This window comes from Pistacia vera, unplaced genomic scaffold (genome assembly GCF_008641045.1).
Source record: "Pistacia vera cultivar Batoury unplaced genomic scaffold, PisVer_v2 Contig733, whole genome shotgun sequence".
Taxonomy (NCBI): domain Eukaryota; kingdom Viridiplantae; phylum Streptophyta; class Magnoliopsida; order Sapindales; family Anacardiaceae; genus Pistacia; species Pistacia vera.
Genome location: NW_022196594.1, coordinates 149919 through 158648, shown reverse-complemented (window position 1 = coordinate 158648; position 8730 = coordinate 149919).

The following is an 8730-nucleotide window of genomic DNA, read 5'->3' as shown; positions in this document are numbered from 1 at the left end:
GTTTTCCATATCTGATAAGATTTTGACAGTTTTGGAAGTCTATCGTTTAGCAAAGATCTAGGAAATTAATTTCCGTTTTTCATGGGAGAGAATTAAGGAAAAAAACGCATTATTTATTTGGGAGTTGTTAGGTTAAACGGAGGGAGAGAACAACAGGAGAGTTTAGTTTTTAGTTTTTTTTACTTTCTACGTCAAGATGTGCGGTTGATCTTTCTTCTTCAGTTCAAGGGGCTTTCGAAGCTTGAATTCATGTCGTTGGTGTAACTTAACTTCAGTAACATTGTTCTCAATCTCGTTTTTATTGGAATTGTTTATGTTATTCTGTTTTAATTGTTTATAATTTTCTGTTTGGGTTATTTAGTAATGGCTTGTTGAATTGTTTAATCGGAATTTTATCTATTAGAATTAGGAAGTGTGATACGTAATTGTCCTCTTTCTATTCAATGAGTAACACATGATGATAGATGATTACGGACAAGTTTTCAGTCTGTTATCTTGAATAACAGAACCTAAGTTAAATAATCTAAACTTGCGTGATTGTTGCTTGGATTGATCTATTTTCCTAATTCTTAAGGCTACCATTGAATTAAACTTAGAGAGCTTATTCTAGGTTGTTCAAGGGTTAGGATCTACTTGAAGAGCTTATTTCAATAGTGGCAATTAAGGAAAAATTCGGGTAACAGAGCTTCTTGTTTCCTAGGGTCAATAATTCCATAATAACGAGATAGAATAATGTTACGGTTAGTTCATATCCAATGCATGTTTAGGTGGATCTTGAACCGAGAACTAGTTGTTTTTAATCTGATATTTTCTACCATTGGAGATTTATTCGTTTCACTTTAGATTGCATTGTCTATAACCCCTTTCATTATTTTGTTGTCATGTTTACTGTTTAGGATTTTATTTTATTTTTCTATTGTTTTCGTTGTGGTTATTGGTTAGAACATAGGATTTAATCGAATCATTCCCTGTGGGATCGACCCTTGCTCACCCTATATGCAATTTAGGAGTTAGGTTAGTAAGGTTATTAATTTGGAGCATTTGGCACGCTATCATGGTCCCAAAAGATAGATGGAATCTTTTCCATTTTTGGACCAACATATTTTAGCCTTTGTTTGCTAACTTGGCAAGAATTGGGGAGCATGAAATTGGTCTATATCTTCTTCATTCTTTCTCATTTGTGAACTAACCTTTATGTTTGTTTTTGCCTTGTGCTCTGAAACTTTCAGAGAGATTTTTTTTTTCCTTAAAGGTTTCCTATATGTTTTTGTGCTAAACACTTATCATCCTTCATCTTTGTTGAGCTAAAAGGAAGTTCATCTTCTTCCTTGTTTGTTTTTCTTTTTGAACCTGAATATCTATTTCGTTGGTGCTCTGAACTTTTTAGAGAGTTGTTCTTGGTTAGGTTCTTTTATATGGGTTTGTGCTAGAAGCTTTCTTGTTTATCTTCATTGTTGAATGGCGGCTGGAACATGGTTCCTTTACTGATGCTGGAGCGTGTCTTCAGTGATTGAAGCTTGGGTGGAGCTCAAGCATTTTCTATGAGTGAACCTACTGTGAGGAGATCTGTGGTGCAACAAGACATTAGAGATTCAGAGTGTGGTGCTAAGTGTAAAGTTGAACAGGGAGTTTTTTTTACTGTATCGTAGATCAACTTTGAACTATATCTTGTAATGTTTGTTGATTAGTAGATTTGCTTCGATCTGGACGAGGTCCCATGGATGTTGGTTAAAAGTGGATTTAGCCGAACCATGTGTATGCTAGTGTGCTTTACTTTTACTGCTTGATTATTATTGATTTGTTGTAAACCTGATTATATTAACACAACTTGGTAAATAATTTCACCGCATCTTTAAAAATGGGTGCCTAAATGTTAAATAAAGTTCACCAACACTAACAAATGGTATCAGAGCAGTTTTGATAAGTTGCTTCAGTAGATCCTTACCCATTTTACTTGTTTTTGTGTGCATCTGAGTGATCTGGTTGTTAGTTGAAATCTGATCTGTTGTTGCGTTTTATTTTAGATCTGCAGTTTGTCTGTGTGTGCACTGCCGTTAGTTGTGTTAGCATCTGTCTGATTTTTTTTTTTTTTATCATGAGTTTTTTCACTGAAGGCAAATCTACTCAGAGACCTCCTTCGTTAGAAAGACCTAACTATTACACATGGAGACCTAGGATGCGCATTTTTCTTAAATCTATAGATGAAAGAGTCTCGTCCACGGTTGTGAATGGCTGGATAGCCCTGGTTATTGTTGAAAATGAAGTGTCTAGACCAAAACTTATTGCTAATTGGATTGCTAATGAGATAACTCTTTCTAATTATAACTCTAAAGCATTTCATGCACTTTTTAATGCTATTAATGTGAACCAAATGAAAGTCATAGCTAACTGTGAGCTTGCTAAAGATGCTTGGGATAGGCTTTAAGTCAAGAATGAGGGAACTAGTACTATTAAAAGAAATAGGCTTAGAAGACTTGTCACTGGTTTTGAAAATCTGAACATGGAAGAGGATGAGACTATAACTTACTTTTATGGTAGAGTTTGTGATATTTCTAATGAATGTTTTCCTTTGGAAAGAACATATTCTAATGCTGAACTTGTTAGGAAAGTGTTTTTCTCTTTGCCCTAGAGGTTCATGTCAAAGGTCACCACCATTGAAGAATGCTAAGATGTGGATGCCATGGACATCGATGAACTCATTGGCTCTCTCCAAACCTGTGAGTTGAATCTGCAACGCTGGGAAAAATAGAAACTAAGCAAAGGTTTGGCTTTCAAACATGAGGTCGATTCTGATCGTTTTGATGAGTGTGATTTAAGTTCATTGGATGATGAAAATTGTGCTTTTCTTACAAAGAATTTTGCAAAGTTTTTAAAGAAAAACATCAAAAAACCTCAAAATAGTGGTTATGGCCGAAAACCTTTTGTGAAAAAGCCTTATGACCATCAAACCCCTGGTACCTTTATAAAGAAGTTTTCAAAAGACAAAGAAAAGAAAAATAAAGGTATCAAGTGTTTTGAATGCAAGGGTTTCAGGCACATACAATCTGAGTGTGATAACACACTGAAAAAGAAGAAAGGTAAAGCCATGGTTGCCACTTTGAATGAGAATGAGCATGATGAGAGTGATGATGATGATTCGGGTGATGATGAGAATGTTTTAGCCTTCATTTTTGAATCAAGAAGATGGTAAGAGTGAGGTCTCGGATGACATTGTTGATATCTATGTTGAACAACAAAAGACATATGATAAAATGTATGACCAATGGCTAAAGGCTTTGAAAAAGTTGCAATCTCTTGTTATTGAGAATGATACCTTGTTGAAACAAAAGAAAGCCTTGTTCGAAAAGATTATTGTTCTCACTACTGAACTAACTGAGGCTAAGGCCATCATTGATAAGTTGAATGTAGGTTCTCTTAAGCTTGATGAAGTGCTTGGTCAAGGAAAATCCTTCGGAGATCGGTATGGTTTGGGTTTCAATCCTGGTGCTAGCACATCGAAAGCTGGTGTAAGCATGTTTATGAGAGCCACCGAAACTCCTATTGAAGGAACTGCTGTGAGACAGGTTACGAAGGTATAAAAATTCATTCCTATTCGTCATTTTTGTAACAGGAAAGGTCATATCAGACCCAAATGCTTTACGTTCATTGCTTATTTGAAGAAAGTTTTTAAGAACCATAGTTTTATTGCTAATGTAAATCATAATGCTAACAATGATTTTTCTTCCAAAAGAGTTTGGAAACCTAAGGCTGATGTGAACTATTTTGTGTCTCATACTTCTTTGCTTGCATTTCAAAATGATCTTTGGTATCTAGACAGTGGTTGTTCAAGGCATATAACAGGTAATAAATCACTCTTGACTGAACTTGAATTGGTTGACAGTGGGCATGTCACTTATGGAGATGGAAAGAAAGGTAAAATTCTTGGCAAAGGCTCAATTGTGCTTCTTGATTTTCCTATTTTGAAAAATTTCTTACTTGTTGATGGTTTGAAAGCTAATTTGATTAATATTAGTTAAATTTGTGACAAAGATTTTGTGGTTCAATTCTCAAAGGACAAGTGTCAAATCTTGAATGGTAAAGGTGTTTCTGTACTTGAGAGAAAAAGGTCAAATGACAATTATTACTTGCTTTCTAACCGTGTGTCATGTTTTAGTTTAAAAATTGATTCCACTAACTTGTTGCATGAGAAACTTGGTCACATGAATTTCAAGGACTTAGTGAGACTTTCAAAGAAGGAAATGGTTGAAGGACTACCAAAACTTGAATTTCCAAAAGGTAATGTGCGTGGTCCATGTCAACATGGTAAGCAAACTAGAATATCTCATAAAGCTTTATCTAACTTTGATACCTCATGTGTTTTGGAATTGCTCTATATGGATCTAATGTGTCTTATGCAAACTGAGAGTTTGGGAGGTAAGAGGTATGTGTTTGTTTGTGTTGATGATTTTTCAAGGTATGCTTTGGTTGATTTTTTGCGTGAGAAATCTGATTCCTTCAATGCATTTCAGAAACTGGCTAAAAGGTTGCTTGTTGAGAAGAGTTCAAAGGCTACAAAAATTGTGAGAATTAGCAGTGACCATGGAAAAGAATTTGAGAATGCTGATTTTGCTAATTTTTGTGAATTGTAGGGCATATTCCATGAATTTTTAGCAACAAAAACACCTCAACAAAATGGTGTTGTGGAAAGGAAAAACAGAGTGCTTCAAGAGATGGCTAGGGTGATGCTTAATGCCAAAAAGCTTCCTATAAGACTTTGGGCAGAAGCCATTAACACGACATGTCATATTTTCAACAGAGTTTACCTCAGAAAAGGTACTGTTCAAACTCCCTATGGGCTGTGGAAAGGTAAGAAACCTGATCTCTCTCACTTTCATGTTTTTGGATGCAAATGTTACATTTTGAATGATAGAGAGAATTTAGGTAAGTTTGATTCTAAGAGTGATGAAGGAATTTTTATTGGATATTCTTCCAATAGCCGTGCATTTTGTATCTATAACATGTGTTCTGAAAAAGTTTTAGAGTCCATTAATGTTGTGTTTAGTGATGCAGGAGATTTTTCAGAGTATTCTCAAGAATGCAAAATTCAAGACATATCTATTCCTTGTGTGCCCACATAAGATGGTGTGAACACTACTAAATCTCCTGAACCTAAACCTTCGTCAAATGTACTGTCACCTACTTCCGGTGCTACAGCAATAGGATCTACTCGATGCAAAGAATCATCTGCTGATTTATCATTACAAAATGAAGGGATAGAGTTGGTTGTTGATCTTTCTGATGAAAGCATTCAAAGGAGAAACCAAAGAAGAAAATATCAACCAACATGGTGAAAGAACCATGAAGAGGTGGCGGAAAATGTTGATTGGAAGCATGTAAACAAGACATGCATGTAAAGATATGGATTAATAGGATTCAAAAATGCAAATAAAGCATAGAAACATTATACCTTCTCCTAGTGCTTAGGTTTGATGAAGCCAAGATTCAAAAGTATGAATCCTCCACACTTTAACACCACCTTGAGAGAATGAGAGAGTGGCCGAACCTAAGAGAGAGAGCTTGTTTTTCTTTCGAGTGAACAAAATGAACACTTAACCTAAAATGCAACCATTTGCATTTATATATACACGGGTCATTTTGTAATTAGTTTTTTTTTTCACTTGCATGGCCCAATAAAATCTTATTCTAAAAGGAGCCCAAGCATTTATTAATTTGCCCTTTGAATAATCAATATTATTCAAGGGCCCATGTAAACTAAACTAGTTTAAATTAACAACCATAACTTTACCCTTTTGCCTTTTAACTATTAAAATGTTATTTTAGTTCATCTCATTTATCTTAACGCTTTAAGATATAATAATGAAATACAATTAATTATTGCTTGACCATTTTAACCTTTAAAATGTCACAAATAATTTTCCATGTAACTATTACCATAGAAATCCTAAAATTACCCTCAGAAGGTGCTAGCCCTCTTCGGATAATCATTTCTCTCTCTTATCCTTTTCTAACTTCTCAAGGCTTTTGGTGTGACCATGTAGGTCCACCGTGGATTAGCCGTGAACCGATTCTGGATGAATCCAAAAACCTGTCTGGAGGCCTAACGACTATGGTAAACATCTTGTAATGTGTCACAGTCCTTAAACCACGATGAAGAAATACTTCATCGAACCCTCTTCAGATCATACGTACCATGCAAGTAAAGTCCCTCCATTGATATATCCTGATCGAGTATGGATTCATGGAATGTTAAAATCCTAAACTCGATCTTCTACCGAATCATCAATCAATATGTCCGGAACTTGTCATCACAAACTTGCTTTCGTAGGACTAATAATAGACTCTGGCCAGAGATTCTGATTTTTGACATTTATCGATGTTCGTCCAAGAACTCGAATCTGAATGGAGTCAGTGGTACTCCTGATCCTATATTTTTGAGTCAGTGGATCCCTTCTTGACCATCGTTCGTTTCCGCATATGAACAACGCATGACCAGATAGGCTTTATCATACGAAACATGACTAGTCTCATACTTATACACCGTATGAACCATACGCATCCGTATCGAATCCTACCACAATGTCTCAAGTCTAAGGACTACATCGTGCACTGATATAACCAAACGATAAATCATTGACGACATGCTTTTCCAAGTGATTTGTCGTTATTCGATCATGTTCGAAAAATAGTTCACCAACTGCTAATCCATAGTAATGCCCTAGTGACATGACTATTATCGTCATCCGTACTTATATCAACTCATGATATCTTTTAGAAGCATCTAGTATGCCTATTATGCAATATAGTTGCCCAAATTATATTGCTTCCCTAGGGAACCTTTTGATAAATTCATTTACTGATTAAATGAATCATCTGGACAATTCATATACATACTTTATTTTAAATGCATGACTGAATAAAGGAAGCAATTTATAAATATGAATTGAAGAACTTTTTCTTCTATTATTTATGATATATTGATACAAGACAAAATGCTCTGAAACCAATAACACAAATGGTTTCTAGGGCATACACTAGCATACACTAACACATGGGTTCAAAAAGCTCATCCACCTTCAACCGTGATAAGAGATCCAAATGAGGTAATGGTTACAAGAAGGAGAAGACAAAATGAAATTAACCATTTTTGTTATGTGTCTCTTGCAGAACTGAAGAATGCCAAGCAAGCTTTGGAAGATGAAAATTGGATTAAGGCCATGCATGCAGAACTGGAACATTTCAAAAGAAATGATGTTTGGACGCTTGTACCAAGACCAAAGGAAATCAACATAATAAGTATCAAATGAGTTTTCAAAAATAAAACTGATGAGTTTGGTAATGTTGTCAGGAACAAAGCTAGGCTTGTAGCTCAAGGATATACTCAAGTTGAGGGAATTGACTTTGATGAAATCATTGCACCTGTTGCTCAACTTAAATCAATCCATTTGTTGCTTTCTGTTGCCTGCTACCTCAAGATAAAATTATTCCAAATGGATGTCAAAAGTGTTTTCTTGAATGGGATGCTCACCAAAAAAGTGTATGTTGAACAACCAATTGGCTTTCAAGACCCCCATAAACCTGATCATGTATTTAGATTGAAGAAAGCTCTTTATGGTTTAAAACAAGCCCCACGGGCCTGGTATGAAAGGTTGACAACTTTCCTTCTTGAGCATAACTATGAACGAGGTAATGTCGTCAAAACCCTCTTTATCAAGCGTACTAACAATAAAATCATGTGTGCACAGATTTACGTTGACGATATTGTGTTTGGTTCTACATCTCATTAACATGCACTTGAATTCATTAGCCTGATGAAAAATGAGTTTGAGATGAGTATGGTTGGAGAATTGAATATGTTTCTTGGACTTCAAATTAAACAAATGAATAATGACATGTTTGTTTCCCAATCAAAGTATACTAGAAGCATGTTGAAAAGATTTTGTCTTGAGAATGCAAAGCATGCTAGAACCCCTATGAGTGCTACCCTTAAACTATCCAAAGATGAACATGGTAAAAAGGTAGACAATAAGATGTATCGAAGCATGATAGGAAGTCTTTCTTACTTAACTGCAAGTCGATCTGATATTTGTTTTAGTGTTGGTGTTTTTGCTAGGTTTCAAACTAATCCATTTGAGTTGCACTTGAATGTAGTGAAAAGAATCATGAAACATGTTTTAGGTACCTGTGATTTTGGTCTTTGGTACTCATTTGATTCTAACAATTGTTTGGTTAGATATAGTGATGCGGATTGGGCAGGAAGTTTGGATGATTGGAATAGTACTTTGGGTGGATGTTTTTATCTTGGAAACAATCTTGTCACACGGTACAACAAGAAGCAAAATGCAATCTCCCTATCCACTAACGGGGCTGAATACATTGCTGCAGGGAGTTGTTGCACTCAAATTTTATGGTTAAAACAAATGTTGAATGATTATGGTGTTGATCAAGATTGTGTGACAATTTTTTGTGATAACACGAGTGCCATTAACATCTCTAAGAATCTAGTCTAGCATTCTAGGACTAAGCACATTGACATTAGACATCTTTTAATTAGAGAGTTAGTTATGGAGAACATCATTGCACCTGTTCATGTGAACACAAAATCTTAATTGACTGATTTATTTACAAAAGCACTTGACTATGATCCTTTTGTTTTCTTGAGGAAGTCCACTGGACTACTTCAACTTGAATAGTTTTTCATTTCAATAGATGAATAAAGCATGAACATGCTAC